Source organism: Vulpes vulpes, chromosome 2 (genome assembly GCF_048418805.1).
Source record: "Vulpes vulpes isolate BD-2025 chromosome 2, VulVul3, whole genome shotgun sequence".
Classification (NCBI taxonomy): Eukaryota; Metazoa; Chordata; class Mammalia; order Carnivora; family Canidae; genus Vulpes; species Vulpes vulpes.
The window spans coordinates 68986919-69005306 of record NC_132781.1 but is presented as its reverse complement, the minus strand read 5'-3'; the positions used below and the strand labels follow the sequence as shown (position 1 = coordinate 69005306).

The window sequence follows — 18388 nt, the reverse complement described above, 5'->3', positions numbered from 1 at the left end:
AATGGTTTATTGAAAGGCATACCCATTGGACTGAGATTTAATCTTTTTTTAAAGAAAATTGAGTACAATATAATCTCATTTTATGTGTCTAACCAAGTTGGGGTTTTTTTTTTTTGTTTTTTTTGTTTGTTTTTTTGTTTGTTTTTTGTAAAATTAAAATTTCCATGGAAGTGGAAAAGGAAAAGGAAAGGACAGAACTTAATTTCACAGTTTCAAGCTGACCATGGATTTCTGTTTCTCTTGATTGTGTTTGTTCTTTTAATTTTGATTTGAATATTTACTAAAATGTTTCCTTTAAATCATTTTTATGGATTATAAACTCATCACAAACAATCTCAGTCTCTAATTCAGTGCCTGCTTCATTTCCCTTAATTGCATACTATGCTTTTATTAGGGCAGTTGGCTATGCCCTCTCTTGCATTCTTTGAATCATTCCTGGAGAATTTCCAGATCATTCAGGCCTGCCCTTCCCCAGAGCCTGTCTTAAGATTGCAGTTGTTCGCTGATGTGTGTTGGCACAAGCAACCCTTTATTTTGGGAGCTTAGGCCAAGCCTATTTCTCATCCTTCTTTCAGGGATTTGTTGTCAGGATTGGTGTGGACTATAGAGCTTCCTTAACAAAGTTCAAAAAAGAGCCTGAAAAAAAAAAAAGGAAAGAAAGGAAAGAAGAAAGAAAGAAAGAAAGAAAGAAAGAAAGAAAGAAAGAAAGAAAGAGAAAGAAATAAGAAAGAAAGAAAGAAAGAAGAAAGAAAGAAAGAAAGAAAGAAAGAAAGAAAGAAAAAAAGAAAGAAAGAAAGAGAAAGAAAGAAAGAAAGAAGAAAGAAAGAAAGAAAGAAAGAGAAAGAAAGAAAGAAAGAAAGGAAAGAAAGAAAGAAAGAAAGAAAGAAAGAAAGAAAGAAAGAAAGATAAAGAAGAAAGAAAGAAAGAAAGAAAGAAAGAAAGAAAGAAAGAAAGAAAGAAAGAAAGAAAAAAAAATGAACACTTCTTATGCAGGTCCCCCACCCCCGCCATTTTGGTAAGTTTGGGGAAATCACGGTCAAACAAAAATTTAAGGTTTAGTCTGAGAATCAAGAACTCAGTTTCTTGATTTTTTATTACATGTACCTGATTTTTTCATTCTGGTGAAAGGATCAAAGCAGGTGAATTGCTTTGGCTTCATAGATCTTCAAGGAAACTTAAGATACGTCAGAGAACTAATAATGAAGCAGTAAAAATGGAAGGAGGGTATTATTCATCCTCATAATTTAAAAATCAGTGATATTTTTATTAAGGTGTTTTCAATGCACATTTAAATAAATGTAAGTAATATGACCTGAGGTATTTGAAGTGCATTTTCAGCTGGAAGCAGAGTGATTGACTATCAATATTTGAAGTATCTTGTTTTACAATTCTCTGGCATTGTCATATTATTTTCATTTTGGTATACCTTATACCACAAGATTTACATAGTTTAAACCTACTTAGAAAAAGAAGAGATATGTCTATGCTAGAGTATTTGATATTCACAGGATAACAGCCCATGCTCAGGTCAGGCTTATTATGGTCCAGGCAGTGTACGCCATGCTCATGCATATAGCAACTGTATAGGGTGGCATGTATTCCAGATGCAGAAACTGAAACACATAGAATTTAAGTAACTTGACCAAACCATAGTCAAAAAGTGGTCACAAACCAGGTAAGTTCCTGATCACTTCCCAGCCTCACTTTTCATGGCCACACACATACATACACAGAGCTGAGCATGTATGTATGAAAGGCCTATTATCTTCACATTTAATGCTTAAAATAGAATTGTGACTGCAAAATTGTAGATACACACACACATATTTTTCAATGACACACTTTCAATACGTATGGATCTTTCACATAACAATAGCATCTATGTGTGAGTTTGTTTGTCCATACAAATGCATGTGTGTGTGTATGTATGATGGCTTAGAGCAATTGGTGGTGTTCTTTGGGGAGTTTACCCTTAATGAAATAACAAACATAATGTCCCCTGACAAATACATAGGCTCACACTCCTCTGGCTTTTATTCACTCTAAGTTTACCCCATGAGTCACTTTTCCTGCCATTCTTACATCACAGCTATTCTGGGATTTACTTGAGCCATAATGATACCTAGAGTTACACAAATTTCTTAAGGACTGAAGTAGATCAGTAAGGGGTCATTATGTTTGCTATATAAGAGAATTAAACTGCACTGTGCTGAGTAGTCATTTTGTTTTGTCTTCTGATTTGGTATATTATGCATTTTTATGAAAGAATTGTGTTATTTTAAAGTTTCAGAATTTATCTTAATCTATTTTTGAAGTAATAAACATAGTACCTAGTGTGTAAAAATGACAGACATTCAAACCATTTTAATGAATACATTAATAAATGGAAATAAAAGTATGCTTAAGACAGTATTAAAAAGATGGATAAAACATAGCTTTATGTTAATAAGTACAGTCAATATCATTACTGGGCTAGGATGTACCTGGGCAGAATCTTCCTTTGCTTATGTTCAGAAAGAAAGATCCAGACAAAAGCAGACATATTTAAACTCTGCTGTCATCTCCACTGGTGGAATGGAGTGACACTGGATGAATTAAGAGAAATCACTTATCAGGAAGACACAAAATCCAGGCTTGTGTATCTTCTAGTGGTCTACATAATCATATAAATAGTGAACAATGGCAATTCATTGCAGGTGAATATCAACCAATAAGGAATAATAGAATCACAAAGATACCACTTTTCTACCATCATAATTTTTCAGGCAAACAGTTTCAATGGACAGTGAAACAGGATAGTAGATAATTCTGAATGTCTCCCCATAAAGTCACAACTAAGTATGGAAGGAAAGTGCAATGCTTCATTGAAGAAACTTGGTAGTCATTGCCATAAGTGATCTATTGCAACACAAACAAAAATGCAATAAATTGTTATCTTGTATCCCCTGATACAAAGTCCTAAGAAGAACATATTGGTTCTGTAATATCCTCCCAAACACAATTGCTTCCTCTAATCATAAGAAAACATAAGATAACAATAAGTAAGACATCTGGGCTACATTCTTCAAAAGTTACAACATAAGGCAATGAGTAAATAAATCCTCCAAATGAAGGAAAGACTCAAGAAACATGATCAATAATTAATATTTTATTCTCAAATAGGGGCAGGATCAGGCAAAAGCTTCAGCTCTACAATAAGTAAGTCATGGAGATGTAATGTATCCACAAAAACATAGGGAATTAGTCAATAATATTGTGACAACTTTGTATGGTGACAGAGGTCAACTAGAATGATCATGGGAGTCATTTCATAATGTATAAAAATATGGAATCGGGATCCCTGGGTGGCGCAGCGGTTTGGCGCCTGCCTTTGGCCCAGGGCGCGATCCTGGAAACCCGGGATCGAATCCCATGTCGGGCTCCCGGTGCATGGAGCCTGCTTCTCCCTCTGCCTATGTCTCTGCCTCTCTCTCTCTCTCTCTGTGTGTGACTATCATAAATAAATAAAAATTAAAATAAATAAATAAATAAATAAAAATATGGAATGACTATGATGCATCCCTGAAACTAACAGGATATTATATCAATGATACTTCAAAAAAAAAAAAAAAAGGATGAATTTGAGATAATTGAAGAAATAATGAGTTATATATTAAATAATATTACTGGGTAAAGATTTAATGTGCTAAGTTAGATCATTTTATCATAGCTATAAAAGGAGTGTACTTAGGAAATAAATGTTGAATTATTTAGAGGAAAAGACCGTGACATTTGAGATTAACTTTCAAATAGTTTAGGAAAATATAGTATATACCTACAAATTTAAAAAAAATGTTATCTGGGTTATAGATGTTCTTTCTATTGTTATTGTTACTAATTTTAAAGCTTGTAGCTATTTAAAAATAAGTATTTTTGTTACAAATGAAGAGGTTATGATATATATATATATATATATATAATCTCAAAAGAGATGAAAGATATTAGGGTACCAATGTTTAATTTAAAATGTATTGCTCATTTGCAATGAGATTTGATACAAAAAGATAATACCAATGTGGAATTGTCCAGAAATCCATGACATGTTGAAATCCTTAACCTCCTGGCAAATATGTTAGTAGTTTGCTTCTTTGGCTATGCTTCTTTGGCTTTTGCTTCTTTCTTCATTGCAATGACTTTCACTGTTATGACATTACATCATTTACATTTTAGTGCAGTCCGCACATAAAGAACACTCAATAAATTATAGAAATGTGTAATTACCATAAAATTACTATAAATTCACAGTGCACCAACTACCTTATACCAGATACCAGGAACTATGGAAAAAATGCCATAAAAATAAGCATTGTTTTTCTCTTAATTGTAGGAGATATTTGCAAGAGTACTTAAAAGCTTTTTTTTTTTTTTTTTCCAGGTCTCTACTTAAATATCACCATTTCAAAGAGGACATTCCTAATCACTCCATCTCTATTGGCCACAAGTCTGGGTCCTTACCCACCTTTATTTTTTTCTGAGCACACATCACCATTTGACCCATCAAGTATGCAATTCTTTGTATTTTTATCCTTTTTTTTATCTCCACTAGAATATAAGCTCTGTAGAGTAGGAATTAGTTTATTTTCTTTAACATTGTGTCTTTTACCAAGAATAATTGTCAGCAACATAGTAGAAAGTTTATGAGAAATATTTATTGAATGCATATTGAACAAATTAAATGTGTGGCAAGCAATTTAAATGTGCTATAGATTATTGTAGTTTAAAGTAGTCTTAAGATATAGTTGTTTGATAGCTATCAGAATCTAAGTATATAGATATATATGTTTATATATATACATATGTTTATATATATGCTTATATATACATATATAAATATATATATATATGTTTTTCTGAAAAAAACATAGACCAGAAATTATTTCCTTCATACCTTTGACTCTTCTCAAAAGTTTCTAGGAGGAGTGTCTGGTAGTTCAGTAGGTTAGGCAACCAGCTCTTGATTTTGGCTTGATCTCAAAATGATAATCGAGCCTCCCGTGGGGCTCCATGCTGGGTCTGGAGACTGCTTAAGATTTTTCTCTCTCTCCCTATGCCCCTCACCTTCATGCACAGGTACATGCATTCTCTCTTTCTCTTGGTTTCAAAAGAAGAAAAATAAGTTTCTAGGATTTTTTTTTCTTGTTTTCTCAGGCAGACTATATTATGCAAGAGAATAATAGAGAAGAACTAATATTCCTTGGCTGTCAGTCTAAAGAGGTATCTTGAGTTTCCATAAAAAAAAAGCATGGCTGCAAACCATCTCAGTTTTGAGAACAGAGACAAATACTGACTACCTGATACATTCAGCAACAACTTAAATTTAAAAAAAAATGCTTAAATGTCACAATTCTTTAAAAAAAGTTTTTAAGTAATTATGAAATAGTTCTTTTAACTAAATTATGTGTATTTTACTTAATGCACTATACTGGCAGCTTTTTCCCCCCCCCAACCACTTCATAATTATATCACAGTACTTTCATCAAATTTCTAAGCATTCATTTTTTGTTTATGAAAATCAACTTCTGTTATTTCTTAGTATTTCATATTCCCTGTGTTGATGCTTATTGAATTGACAAAACTAAATGATCTACTAATCCAGTTACTCCAGTAAAGAATAATATTAAAAAGAATGTTGACATGAAAAATATAGATTTGATACAGAATTGAAAATAAATATTCTATCTGATATAGTAAGAAACACATGGCTCATGAAACTATTCCCCTAGCACTAAAATAAAGTTTATTTACATTCTGCAGGGTGACAATATATTTTGAGGGTTAAAACTTAGTACAGAAGGCTGAGATCTGGAATTTTCTCTCTAAAATTACTTTCCCTTAAATGCTGACCTCTGTTTTATGGTATATACTAGTATTTTACATAAAGTGTCAAAGTTTTACATCAGTAAAACAACATATTCATCACATACACAGGCTGTTCAGAATCACATCTTCATTCTACACTACCTACTTCAACTTTATAAAGTCTGGCTAATTTTTAAAAGATATTCTATTTAGATTAGTAGAGCAGATAATATCCATTTATATTGCTTTTCCTAGCTTCACAAATTCTATGTTTGAAGGGAATTCAGGAAGGCTATATCCATGTCTTAGGATGTTGTTCTGCTGGCTAAAATTTGATTAAGAAAAAAAACTAGGGGAATCCCTGGGTAGCTCAGTGGTTTAGCGCCTGCCTTTGGCCCAAGGGACTATTCTGGAGTCCCGGGATCAAGTCCCACATCAGGCTCCCTGCATGGAGCCTGCTTCTCCCTCTGCCTGTGTCTCTTCCTCTCTCTCTCTCTCCCTGTCTATCATGAATAAATAAAAAATAAAAAAAAGAAAAGAAAAAAAAAAAACTAGGTTTACTTGAAAAATACTGTTTAATCCTCATATTCAACTGTATCTTCAAATGTGCATTGTATATTCTACTGTATATATTTTTTAAAAAATAAATGCATATTTTTATAATTCTCTTAATAATTATACACTTTAAAAATAATTAAATACTTGATAATTACATATATTAGTTGAATATCTAATACCAACCTGCAACAAATAAATTGATGTTTTTAATAAATGCTTGGGCTATCATTAACTGTCTGTGGTAGGTCACATTGCACTTTGAAAGTTCCATTGTGTGGAAAACCTTCCAGCACATTGCGTTATTTTGATTGTGTCATCATTAATTTAGCAAATGACTAAGTCATATGCTATGAGATAATGCTTGCTTTTAATATAGAAGGAAGGAAATAGCTATTTTCTTGTTTCAAATTATTTCAACACAAATTCAAAATGCATATAGATATGTATACATGTTCTGAAGTACCTTGATGTTGGAAAACAAACAGCAAGTAAAATTGCCCATTTTTTGTAATGCCATTTCATATACTTACCAATAATCTTGTTACTCAAAAACAATCATGTGTCATAAGTTTTATCTTCATTAAATAGAATTTGATGCTATGAAACAGGTTAGTTAGGCAATTTGACAAGGGTTCTAGAGGGCACAACTGGGCTTGACCCCAGGTCTTTTGAGGAAAATGTAATGACCACCTGTAATTCAACCAAAGATTTTTTTAGGTAGAAGACAAAAAATGAAAATATGTATAAGCAAAATGAAAGTGCTTATGTGTAATGGAAGCTGAGTGTTAAGTATTGAACCCTAATAGGCTCCAATTTGAGTTTATGCATGTTTCTGTAGATATGGTGGGATGGGAAATTATTAAAATAATTACGAATGTTATTTTCTCCAAATTTTAATCGCAATCAAACTTCTCAAGGAACTTAAAGCATAATTCAAAAATTAATATAAAATAGAAAGAAACCAAACATATACAAGATACTCCAGCAGAACAACCAAATGAGAGGATTGTCCAGTTTATATCACAGCTACTTATAACATTATAGTAAAACAAATACTATTACAATGGTGCAGGAATGGACAACTTACCTATCCACAGAATCAGATCAGTACTTACTTATATGAAAAATTTGTACATATACAGCCGGCACTGCAGATTATCAGGGCAATAGTGGATTATTAAGTTATGGTGTTGGATCCATTTATTACATGTGGGGAAAAATGGGACACTCATTATAACATAATAATCAATTCTTATTGAATTACAATGATATATTTAGAAGGCAAAATTTGAAAACTTATGAATAAAATATAGAAGACAAGATTTATTAGTTCAGCAAATGAAAAGCTTTAAAGGTCCAAAAGCAATTAGGCAAAGAAAAAAACTGATAAATTAGGCAACTGCAAAATTAAGAAACTAAGAATGAGATTTGACAAGTAAAAAGTCTGGTCAATATATTAACAACATACATAATCAATACAAGATTTAAATACCAAAACTTTGAAAAATATCTGCAAATCACTTAAAGGAATAAACAGTTCAATATAAAACATAAACAAAAATCTTGAGGTGATTTTGACAAAAAAGGAAAAGCATATCATCAAAAAATATATGAAAACATCCTCAATCTCATGAAAACTATTGGAAATGAAAATTCAGATACTAGGTAGAAACCACACACAATTGATTTGACAATATCAAAAGCAGGAAAGGTTGTGGAGCAATGGAAAATTCAGAGACTTCTGTTGAATGTTTAAATCTATGCAATAACTTTGGAAAACGATTTTCATTTTTCAGCACAACTGAACATGCCTGCATTTATGGCACAGTATTGTACTCCTGGGTGTTAAACACATACTGAGATATTTTCCTGCGTGTACCAATTGTGATGTACGTGGATTTTTGTTGCAAAATTGTTTTGCAAAACTGTCAAAGAAAATAATTGAAAACAAAATCCCCAAGCTATGACAAGTATGTAATACAAATATTCAGTGTCAAATCACAAACAGAGGCACCTGGGTGATACAGACGGTTAAGGGGACAGCTCTTGATTTTGGCTCAGGTGGTGATCTCAGGCTAGTGAGATGGAGCCTGGCATTTGGCTCTGTGTTCAATGCAGTCGGCTTGGATTTCTTTCTTCCTCTGCCTCCCATCCCCTCTCATTCTCTCTCTCTCTCAAACAAATAAATAAATCTTGAAAAACAAAGAAAAGCAATTGAAAAGTGGTTTCTGAAACCCAACAGAATATATTACTTAGAGGTAAATAATCCAAAATGCAGGGGAATTTGAAGGAGAAAGCAAGATGCTTTTGAGATCACAAAGAAAACTTTAAATATTATTTTTTAGTGCCACATCATGAAACTTGGGTTTTTTGCTTTATTGATACATTTTGAACTTTAAAGTATGTCATATGAGGTATTTTGAATTTATAACATATTTCAAAGATAAAACGATTAAAACCTATGTATAGAGGGAGGGGAACAAGCAGACCCTGCTCTGAGCACAGAGCCCAACACAGGGATTGATCCCACAATCCTGTTATCATGACCTGAGCTGAAATCAAGAGTTAGAGGCCTAACCCACTGAGCCACGCAGGCACCCCTGTAACTCATTTTTAAAAAGAAATGATGAGGAAGACATCAGCGGGAAGGTGGAGTAGGAAGCTCCTGACTTCCCCTCTTCTCACAGACACCCTGAGTAAACAGCTACACATGAATCAATTCCATCTGAGAGAAATCCAAAAACTAGTTGAGTGTTTCCTACACAAGGCGTGACTGAAAAAGTGCTCACATTCAAATGGGTTGGAAAAGCTGAGACACATTTCTACCTTAAACCCCATCCTTGGGTACAGAGCCTTATAATTGAGAGGGAACCCTCAACCCCCAAGTTCTTCTGACAGAGCAAAGCATTTGGACTGCACAGTTAGCACCCTACCTTTCATGGCTGCCAGTCAAGGGACTGGTTACCAGTTCACCTGGCTCTGGGAGCGGATCAGGCTTTGTGTTTGCAAGTCTCCTGCAGATAATGGTAAACAGAGACAGTGTTAAACAGAATCCTCCAGCAGCACCAGGGAAGAAGAAGCAAGCAAAATGTCAAGGCTCCCAGTGTCTGCCTTGGATGGGGTTTGACTCTATGCTCTCCCAGAGGCTGTCTGAGAGTCAGGCTCCTAATAAGTCTGCATCTGGGAGCTGACTGGGATCCTCTAGGAGCCTGAATGGGTTTATAGTTACTTTGTCTGCCATCTTCTCCTTCCAGCTCACTCCAATAATAAAAGAGTCGCCAGCTTCTCGTTAGAAGGAGACTGTCGCCCAGGGGAGAGCTCTCAACATCAATAGCTTCTGGGAGCTGATGGAGCTCTTTATTTTTGGGTCCCACAGGATACACTGCACAAAAAGGTGATTTTATATGAATGCACAAGTGGCTATCCCCCCTGGCTCAGCACAGGGCCAGTAGGAAAAACACCCAGCTCCTGGTTTCTCCCTGAAAGGAAGTAGGCTGTGTATCCGACATCTCACAACTGCTGCCAGAAAGGCTTCCAATTAGCTCCTATCTAGGAGCTGACCGGGCAGGCAATTAGTCGTCCCCTGGAGGTCTAATGAGCTTGCAGGAATTTCCCTCTTCGGGGCACTGACTGCACTTGGTAAGCCATGGTCTCCTGGGGACCACTAAGAACAAAGGTTAGGATTTGGAAAAGAACAAAGGTTCTAGAAGCACCAGAATCCCATACCAGACTGAGGGATTTTGCATCTATACTCATCAGGGATATTGGCCTGCAGTTTTCTTTTCTTGTAATATCTTTGCCTGGCTTTGGTGTCAGAATAATGCTGGCTTTGTAAATTAAGTTTGGAAATGTTCCTTCCTACTCAATTCTTTGGAAGAGTTTGAGGAGAATTAGCATTAACTCCTTCCTAAAAGATTTAGTAGAGGGACACCTGGGTGGCTCAGCAGTTGAGCATCTGCCTCTGGCTCCAAGGAGTGATCCCAGAGTCTCAGGATCGAGTCCCACATCGGGCTTCCTACATGGAGCTTGCTTCTCCCTCTGCCTTTGTCTCTGTCTCTTTCTGTGTCTCTCATGAATAAATAAATAGAGTCTTTTTTTTTTTATTAGAAAATAGAAAATTTAGTAGAATTCACCATCTGGTCCTGGATTTTCTTTGTTGGGAAACTTTTTAGTATTGCTTTATTCTCTTGATTTGTTTTTGATCTATACACATTTTCTATTTCTTCATGGTCCAGTGTTGGTAGGTTGTATGTTTCTAAAATTTGTCCCTTTCTTCTAGGTTATTTAATTTGTTGGTGTATGATGGTTCATAATCACCTCTCCTTCTCTTCTTCTAAAGAGATTTCTGTAGTATAAGTTGAAAAGTTTCCTCTTTCGTTTCTGATTTTATTTGAATTTTCTCTTTTTTTCTTAGTCTAGCTAAAGACTTGTCAATTTTGTTTATCTTTTCAAAAACCACCTCCTAGTTTTTGTTGCTCTATTATCTTTTTAGTCTCTATTTCATTGGTTTCTGCTTTACCTTTGGTTTTAGTCTGCTCTCATTTTTCAGTTCTTTGATATATAAAGGAAGGTTGTCTATTGGAGATCTTTGGGGTTTTGTATTGTTTTGTTCCATAGACATTTACTGTTATAGATACTCAGAACTGCTTTTGCTGTTTCCCATTAGTTTTGATGTGTTTTACTATTTGTCTCAATATATATTTTGAATTTCTCTTTTGATATCTTCTTTGACCCATTAGTTGTTCAGGATTTGGGGTCCAAATACTCTCAAGAATCCATATTTGTCCCTGCAGTTCCATGAGACCACCAAAAGTTCTGTTAGGTTATTTTTCCTATTGGCAGTAGTCCTCTGCCTGGACCTAAATCAACGTTTTAAATTCTTGGCCAAGGTAAGATTCAGACAAACCTCCATGAAAAAAAAAAAAAAAAAAAAAACTAAAAGCCACCAGCTAAACTCCAAGAGTTTCTACAATCATTGAAAATGTATGCCTTCTCTTCCTCATATTCCTTTTGCAAATACCTTATGCCTTAAAAATGAATGGTTTTTATATTTTAAATTATTTTCCTGATTATTCTCAGTGTAACAATTAGCCTGTCGCTGATTATACTATCTTATTTTGAACAAGTCTCAAATCTGAATTTTAAAAACTCAACTCTGATAATATTTTTCTAGAACTGGATAATTTAGATCATTTACATTTATCACATATTTCTCATATATTGAAATGATTAATATGGATTAATTTCCATTATTTTATGATTTTCTCTCTTATTCTTTCTTTAACCACTTTCTTGAATTGGTTTGTATTGCATCCTCTGTTTTTTCTTACACTATTTTCTTTCTCCTTATTCCTTTTTCTTTGGGAATTTCACACTTACTTATATTCATTAGTAAATTAAAAATTTAACACTCATATTAAACTTAAAATGTGAATGCTATTTGATAGGTGTTCTCAGTCCGAAGCAATATAATGAACTTTAGATTATTTTGTCTAATTAATTTCTTAATATTCATACTTTGTTCTCTAATATGTTTATTTTATATTGATTTATTCATGCTACAATTATTAGTATTAGGTAGTAGTCCTTTAAATTGTTTAGATTTTTTTAATTGTTTAGATTTTTCAAACACTTTCTGTTTCCTTTGATCATGATTTTTTTCTCAGATTTCATGGATGAATTTTCTCTTCTCTTAAATTCAGTTTTCAATTTCCTACAGAGATACTTTGCTGGAACAAAAGTAGTAAGCTACTGTACATCTGGAAATATTTTCCCTTTTTTAATTAACTGTGCAATCAGTATTCAGTTATTGAATATATTATTTTGTTGTTTATGCTTCCATTGTTACTGTTAAGGTTTTAACAGTCTACTTTCATTTTTCTCTAAGTTATCTATTACCCCCTTTTTTCTTTTTCTTTTTTTTCCTTTTTTCCAGGATGCTCTAAAGACCCTCCTGTCTAGAAAATATTTTTTAAGAAACCATTTTATTAGAAAAAGTTTAAAATGTATAAAAAAGCAACATCTACATGCACTTATCACTTGGATTTGATATTTATTGATTTAGCCATCTTGTGTCATCTCTATCCACTTCCCATCCGCTATCCTCATCCATGTCCCTTTCATCTTCGGATTATTTTTCAGTTAATCTCAAATATTTTCACATAAATATTTTATATCCATGTCAAAAGCTAAATAATCTTCAGAAATATTTTAAAAATACCTTTGCCATCAAAAAATTTCACAATAGGGACACCAGGGTGGCTCAGCAGTTGAGCATCTGCCTTTGGTCCAGGGCGTGATCCTGTTGCCCCAGGATAGAGTCCACAATGGGCTCCCTGCATGGAGCCTTCTTCTCCCCCTGTGTCCCTACCTCTTTCTCTGTGTCTCCCATGAATAAATAAATAAAATCTTTTTAAAAATCACAGTAATTCTTTAATAACACTCCTTAATTCCACAATAATTCCTTACTAACATCAGAAAAGCTAGTCAGGGTATAAAATTTCCCCCAAATTCCCCATGAACATCTTTTTTTGCTAACAGTTTGTTAATCTGTATCAAAATTAAAATTAGATCCAGAGATTGCAATTTTCATATTCAATGCAACCCCTATCAAAATATAAACACAATCTTCACAGAAATAGAAGAAATAACCCCAACATTTGTAAAGAACCTCAAAAGACCCCAAAGCCAAAGCAATTTTGAGAGATAAAAAAAAGCTGGAGGTATCATAATTCCAGATTTCAAGATATACTACAAAGCCTTATTAATCAAAACAGGATAGTGGTGGCACAAAAAAATAGACATAGATCAATGGAACAGAACACAGAGCCTGGATAGAAATCCATGCTCATATGGTCAATTAAGCTACACCATAGAGACAAGAATATACAATGGAGAAAACAGTTGCTTCAATAAATGGCACTGGGAAAATTGGACAGCTACATGGAAAAGAATGAAACTGGACCAATTCCTAACACCACACACAAAAATAAACTCGAAATGGATTAAAGACCTAAGTGTGAGATCTGAAGTCATAAAAATCCTAAAAGAAAATACAGATAATAATTTCTCTGACATCAATAATAGCAATATTTTCTTAAATATGTCTCCTCAGACAAGGGAAACAAAAGCAAAAATAAACTATTGGGATTCCATCTAAATAAAAAGCTTTTTTATAAGTAAAAGAAACCATCATAAAAAAAAGTCAATCTACTGAATGGGAGAAAATATTTGTAAATGATATATCCAATAAGGGGTTAATATTAGAAATATATAAATAACTTATACAATTCAAAACTAAAAGACCCAAATGATCCAATTAAAAAGTGGGCAGCAATTTGAGTAGACATTTTTTTTTTCCAAAAAAAGAAAGACAAATGGCCAACAGACATATGAAAAGATGCTCAACATCACTAGTTATCAGGGAAATGTAAAACTAAAGATCCTTTCTTTATCTTTGGTCCCTTAAATATATCTGGATGTGGATGTCTTCTTTATTTTTTAATAGTAAACTTATTTTTTATTGGTGTTCAATTTGCCAACATACAGAATAACACTCAGTGCTCATCCTGTCAAGTGCCCCCCTCAGTGCCCTTCACCCAGTCACCCCATCCCCCCACCCGCCTCCCCTTCCCCCACCCCTAGTTGGTTTCCCAGAGTTAGGAGTCTTTATGTTCTGTCTCCCTTTCTGATATTTCCCACACATTTCTTCTCCCTTCCCTTCTATTCCCTTTCACTATTATTTATATTCCCCAAATGAATGAGACCATATAATGTTTGTCCTTCTCCGACTGACTCATTTCACTCAGCATAATACCCTCCAGTTCCATCCACGTTGAAGCAAATGGTGGGTATTTGTCATTTCTAATGGCTGAGTAATATTCCATTGTATACATAGACCACATCTTCCTTATCCATTCATCTTTCAATGAACACCGAGGCTCCTTCCACAGTTTGGCTATTGTGGACATTGCTGCTAGAAACATCGGGGTACAGGTGTCCCAGTGTTTCACTGCATCTGTATCTTTGGGGTAAATCCCCAACAGTGCAATTGCTGGGTCGTAGGGCAGGTTTATTTTTAATTCTTTGAGGAACCTCCACACAGTTTTCCAGAGTGGCTGCACCAGTTCACATTCCCACCAACAGTGCAAGAGGGTTGCCTTTTCTCCGCATCCTCTCCAACATTTGTGGTTTCCTGCCTTGTTAATTTCCCCCATTCTCACTGGGGTGAGGTGGGATCTCATTGTGGTTTTGATTTGTATTTCCCTGACGGCCAGTGATGCGGAGCATTTTCTCATGTGCTTGTTGGCCATGACTATGTCTTCCTCTGTGAGATTTCTCTTCATGTCTTTTGCCCATTTCATGATTGGATTGTTTGTTTCTTTGCTGTTGAGTTTAATAAGTTCTTTGTAGATTTTGGAAACTAGCCCTTTATCTGATACGTCATTTGCAAATATCTTCTCCGATTCTGTAGGTTGTCTTTGAGTTTTGTTGACTGTATCCTTTGCTGTGCAAAAGCTTCTTATCTTGATGAAGTCCCAATAGTTCATTTTTTATTTTGTTTCTTTTGCTTTCATGGATGTATCTTGCAAGAAGATACTGTGGCCAAGTTCAAAAAGGGTGTTGCCTGTGTTCTCCTCTAGGATTTTGATGGAATCTTGTCTCACATTTAGATCTTTTATCCATTTTGAGTGTATTTTTGTGTATGGTGAAAGAGACTGGTCTAGTTTCATTCTTCTGCATGTGGATGTCCAATTTTCCCAGCACCATTCATTGAAGAGACTGTCTTTCTTCCAGTAGATAAGTGGATAGTCTTTCCTCCTTTATCGAATATTAGTCGGATGTGGATGTCTTCTTATTGACCATTCTTGGAATTCAACTAGGCTAACAAATTGAGAGAATTGGTATCATTCCATTTTGTAGAAATCTTGGTCATTTTCTCATCAAATATTAACCTTAAATTAACTTTCTTTGAAAATCATGTTTGTTTGTTTTTTAGATTCAGTTAAGATTAAGGTTCATTGTAGTACATTTTTTAGTATATGGAAAGTACAAAAAATGCCTTTAAATATGACTCCAGGGACACCTGGGTGGCTCAGTGGTTGAGTGTCTGCCTTTAGCTCAAGGCATGATTCCAGAGTCCAGGCTGGAGTCCCACGTTGCGCTCCCTCCATGGAGCCTGCTTCTTCCTCTGCCTATGTCTCTGCCTATCTCTCTATGTCTCTCATGAATAAAAAAATAAAATCTTTATCAATCAATCTCCAAAAAATAATCACTGCTAACAGTTTAATATATGAAATTATTTATGCTTTAATAACATTTTATAAAGAATGTGTAACCAATGTAACACAAAATTATTTAGTAAACCACTTTCCAAAAGAATGTTAGTGACTTCATGATTTATATATCAAAACCAATTTAATCAGTTATCTATCTTTTAGAGATTTTTTTCCAATTTTCTATTCCTATGCTTTGTTATTAGGATATAATAGTGATAAAAACAAACAAAAATCTTTACCCTTATAGAACTTGCAATCTTGGTGAAAACCAACACAAATAACAGAATAGTATAGATGTAGTGTTTTGTATTGTGCTAAATACTGAGAAAGGCAGATACGGATTATCAGGGTTTGCTGTGTGAAATAATAGAGTGATCAGGAAAAGTTTCTCTGAGAAAGTATTTTGATGAAGACATGAATCAGAAACCAGTCACAAGAATATCTGGCAGAGTATTCCAGAAAGAGAGAACAGCAAGTACAAAGTCCCAAAGTGGCAGCATACCAAGGGGATGAAGCCAAAGTGCTACATTGAAGTAGACGTGAAAAACCATTTGAGGGTGACATCAGGAGGTAGCAGAGGGTCAGGTCATGCTGAATGTTAGGGGTCATAGTTAGCAATTACCTTTTATTGGGAAAGAAATAATAATGCATTGGGGGATTTCTTAAAAATACAAACTAGTAGCATGATCTAAATAACGTGTTATTTTGGCTTTCTAGTTAAGGATAGAGTAATACCTGGACAAACAGAGAAGCAATGAGATTAGTTAGGAGGTTGCTTCAATGCTCAAGGCTAAAAATGATGGACTTCTACTGGGGAGGCCGCAGTGGGAATCATGCATTGTGTTCAAATTCTGGAGCATGAGGAAATATGAATTGCTGGCAGGCTGGTTTTGAATAACTTAAGATTGCAGGAGAGTGTCAGGAGTGACCATGGTAGGAAAGCATTAGAAAAGACAATCAGGAGATCACATTTATTAGTAAGCATACTGCAATCTCTACTCATTTAATTATAAGGCCTTGAAAACGAAGTGCTCCGTCAAAAGATATGTACATTTTATATATTTTCCTATTATCAAAATAGGTAGTTTCATAGTTTATGCATTCCTGAACAGTGCAATGTAACTATTTTCTTTCGTACTCCTGAATACTAATACTGCTATTTATAATTGCTGTACATTTTGTGAATAAAAGTGCATCTCAAATTGATTTAATGTGCTCTTTAATTGGAACAAATCAGATGGGTTTTAAACAAACTTAATTAAAAATACTTGAGCAAAAATACCGTAAGATTCTTCCTGCTTCATATTTTATTCTCTATTATCACTAGCTATCCATGTCTTTAATTTGTGGAGTAAATATGGGCCCAAAATTTGTCACTTCTTGCCCATAGGGCATTTTAATATTCTCACAAGTTCTGGGAATTTTCTATTATTCCCTTTGGATATTATCCCCCCCCCCCTTTTTTTTTGCCAGACAAGACATTGATAGTTAGTCTAGCCTCTCCTGCCAACAACTTAGGTTCCTGAATGAGTGACTCATTTGGAAAGAGTGAGTAAAGTGTAGTACTCAGAGGTATTTAGCAAGGACAGCTACACCCATTGGCAGTGCTGATACACAGGAGTGGGTGAAATGCATTAACTGACTCCTTAATTTATTAACTTCCACAGTTTGTGCTAGAGGAAGCCCTACTTAAAACTGATTTCTCCAGCCTATTAGTGACCCATCCACATTCTCATACCTTTAAAATAATTCTACTTTTTGTTTCTTTCAGCTAGAGTTGAATTCTAAAGCATGTAACCAGTAACCCTGAGTAGTATTGACTGCAATACCCCACAAGACTCAAAGTGGTTCTTGCATATTATCATCTGATAAATATTTTATTTTTTTAAATATTTTTTTTAATTTTTATTTATTTATGATAGTCACAGAGAGATAGAGAGAGGCAGAGACACAGGCAGAGGGAGAAGCAGGCTCCATGCACCGGGAGCCCGACGTGGGATTCGATCCCGGGTCTCCAGGATCGCGCCCTGGGCCAAAGGCAGGCGCCAAACCGCTGCGCCACCCAGGGATCCCCTGATAAATATTTTAATAGGGCAAGGATATTTTTTATTCATTAGAATTTCTCTTGATGAGAGCATTGCATATACTGGGAAGAAATATTTTGTTAAGCCATTTGAAACTGACAATGAGATCCTCAGAAGATGATTTATCATCACACAAAAAGAGAACTGGGTTATTCTTGAGAAAGAGACAGAGAAAGTGATTGCATCCTGTGAGATGGCATAAGATTCTAGGCTGGACAATTTGATTTTTTCTTATTAAAAGAAAAAAAAAGGCACCTGGGTGGCTCAGTCAGTTAAGACTCTGACTCATAATTTTGGCTCAGATCATGACCTCCCGGTTGTAAGATTAAGCCCTGTGTGCACTCCCCCACCTCCGGCTTGATGCAGAGTCTGCTTGTCTCCCTCTCCCCCTACAACTCCCCCTGCTCATGTGAAGTCTCTTTTGCTCTCTATCAAATAAATAAATAAATCTGAAAAAAAGCAAAGCAAAACAATAAGTAAAATATTAATATTCCCATCAAAATTGAAAGCATGAAGCAAATGGGATTTGGAGTCTATTATAACAATGTAAAAATAAAATGACTCAAAATAATTATACATAGTAGTATTATAACTATATTATTAATAAATACACAAGTCACCCTAAGAGAA

The 18388-nt window shown here is 34.6% G+C and overlaps 1 long non-coding RNA gene across 2 annotated transcripts in view; it reads left to right on the top strand.

Moving 5' to 3' along the window:
- Positions 1–927: 927 nt before the first annotated feature.
- LOC140596122 (uncharacterized) overlaps positions 928–18388 on the top strand; it is a 64309-nt gene continuing 46848 nt past the window's right edge. For both annotated transcript variants that reach the window (XR_011998133.1, XR_011998132.1), the window contains exons 1-2: positions 928–1015; positions 4415–4540. This is a non-coding gene — a long non-coding RNA (uncharacterized lncRNA). The remainder of the gene's footprint in view (positions 1016–4414; positions 4541–18388) is intronic.